Here is a 2,849-nt window from a genome sequence, read left to right on the forward strand (position 1 = left end):
GTAAAGTTAAGTACAGATATCCCAAAAATCTACTTAAGTAGTACTTTAAAGGATTTTTACCTAACAACTTTACACCACTGGTTATTCCCCTCAAACTCTTCAAATCTGTAGGCACAAGCTATCCGCGAGCGGATTGGCTACTCCGACAACATCAAGAATGACACTTACCTGAACAACGAGTATAAAAATGTGAGTGTTTAAAGGTGAAAGAACATGATATTGCATTTCGTCAGTAGACGTGATACATTGGACACAGCGTTCAAACTATCATATCGGATATCTGTCATTGACACTGTGTGTGTGTGTGTGTGTGTGTGTGTGTGTTAGTTGAGCTACAGTGCAGAGGAGTACTTTGAGAATATCCTTCAGAACCTGGAGTACGTACAGAGGAAACGTCTGAGGAAGCTACGGGTCAAAGTTAACAAAGAAGAGTAAGATCCTGCCTTTCCGAAACCCATTGTCAGCGCTGGCTAAAATAGCAGCCACAGAACTAATATTACAGTAGTGATTAACTTCTGATTAATTATGAACTCCTCTATTCAATATTGTTGTGAAACGTCTTCGTGCCTCATCCCCAGATGGGTAACATGGTAACAGGAGCAGCCGTTGTTCAACAGCCTTCTACTCCTCAAGCAAAACCAAATGGTAACGAGTACTCACTGTCTACCAATCACCTCTACTGTCTCTTCTAACTCTATGCACCTCTTACTGTCACTTTCTCAATCAACTCTACTGTACTCCAAGTCACCTCTACTGTCCTCTACTGTCATCTCCAAGTCACCTCTACTGTCACGTCTCCCAATCACCTCTACTGTCACCTTACTGTCACTCTCCAATTGTCACCTCTACTTATCTACAGCACTCTTCTACCTAAGTCACCTCTACTGTCACTCCAATCACATCTACTTCACTCCCAATCATCTCTTAACTGTCACCTCAATCCACCTCTTACTGTTCAACCTCTTACTGTTCATCTCTACTGTCCACCTCCAATCACCTCTACTGTCTTCTTCCCATCACCTCTACTGGTCTTCTCCCATCACCTCTACTGTCTTCTTCCCATTCACTCTACTGTCTTTCCATCACTTCTGAAGGTGAAAGATTGAGATCCTTTCTATCTCCCTCCTCCTCCTCCTTTCCTCAGTGTTCCCATCTGGCATCTACAGCTCCGTTCTTCGGTAAGGGCCGACCAAGGGTCTCTGAACTTTGGCGGTATCGGCATGGTGATCGGACCATTGAGACACACACGGGTTCGACTGACAACGGAAGACTCTCTGCACATGGAATTTTGCTTCATTTAGAATGGACAGTCCAATTCCAAAGTGCTGTTTCATGACATGTGCGCTAGCTGTCAGCTGTCCTAAACAGAGTTTGTTTGTCTGGGTTGCCAGGTCGTAACTATGATAAAGATGGTGACCTGAAGGATTGGTGGACGCAAAGCTCACACCAGAATTTGTGAATCTGTCCAAGTGCATGGTGGACACAGTATGGAAGCTTCTCCTGGACCTGGCACGGACTGAATGTAGTGTTTTACTCTCCCCTCGCCTCCCCTCGGCCTCCCCTCTCCTCCCCTCGCCTCCCCTTCTCCTCCCTCGCCTCCCCTCTCCTCCCCTCCGCCTCCCCTCGCTTTCCCCTCGCCTCCCCTCTCCTCCCCTCGCCTCCCCTTGCCTCCCCTTGCCTATTCCTGCTCGCCTCTCCCCCTCTCCTCCCCTCTCCTCCCCTCTCCCCCTCCCCTCTCCTCTCCTCTCTTCCCCCTCCTCCCCTCCCTCCCCTCGCCTCCCCTCCCTCGGCCTCCCCTCGCCTCTTCCTCCTCTCCTCCCCTTCCCCTCCCTTTCCCCTCTCCTTCCCCTCGCCTCCCCTCGCCTCTCCTTCCCCTCGCCTCTCCTCCCCTCTCCTCCCTCTCCTTCCCCTCCCCTCTCCTCCCCTCTCCTCCCCTCGCCTCCCCTCGCCCTCCTCCCCTCGCTTCTCCTCCCCTCGCTCTTCCTCCCTCGCCTCTTCTTCGCCTCCCCTCCCCTCGCCCCCTCGCCTCTCCTCCCTCGCCTCCCCTCGCCTCTCCTCCCTCGCCTCCCCTCGCCTCTCCTCCCCTCGGCCTCCCCTCGCCTTCCCCTCGCCTCTCCTCGCCCTCTCCTCCCCTCGCCTCTCCTCGCCTCTTCCTCCCCTCGCCTCTCCTCCCCTCGCCTCCCCTCGCCTCTCCTCCCCTCGCCTCTCCTCCCCTCGCCTCTCTCCCCTCGCCTCTCCTCCCCTCACCTCCCCTCGCCTCCCTCGCCTCTCCTCCCCTCCCCTCCGCTCGCCTCTCCTCCCCTCGCCTCTCCTCCCCTTCTCCTCCCCTCGCCTCCCTTCGCCTCCCCTCGCCTCTCCTCGCCTCTTCCTTCCCCTGCCCCCTCGCTCGCCTCCTCGCCTCCCCTCGCCTCCCTCGGCCTCCCCTCGCCTCCCCTCGCCTCTCCTCCCCTCGCTTCCCCTCCCTCGCCTCCCTCCCCTTCGCCTCTCCTCCCCTCGCCTTCCTCCCCTCCTCCTCCCCTCGCCTCCCTTTCGCCTCCCCTCGCCTTCCCCTCGCCTCTCATCCCCTCTTCTCCCTCTCTCCCCTCGCCTCTCCTCGCCTCTCCTCCCCCTCGCCTCCCCTCGCCTCTCCTCTCCTTTTTCTTATTTTAATCTGTTTTCTCTCCTTTCTTTTCCAGCAATGAGTGCTGGGGTTCACATTTTTATTACCCCTCTGTCTCGTCACGATCTGCTGCATCTTCCCTGTCCTCCCTTGACTCGTTGCCGTGAACATTAGCTTTGTTCTATGCTCTGAAGAAAAAAACGTCTTTTTACCTGCAGCGTTGGAAAATGGTTTCCCTGGAACTGGGATG

The sequence above is a fragment of the Salvelinus sp. IW2-2015 genome, unplaced genomic scaffold, assembly GCF_002910315.2.
Source record: "Salvelinus sp. IW2-2015 unplaced genomic scaffold, ASM291031v2 Un_scaffold2719, whole genome shotgun sequence".
Lineage (NCBI taxonomy): Eukaryota > Metazoa > Chordata > Actinopteri > Salmoniformes > Salmonidae > Salvelinus > Salvelinus sp. IW2-2015.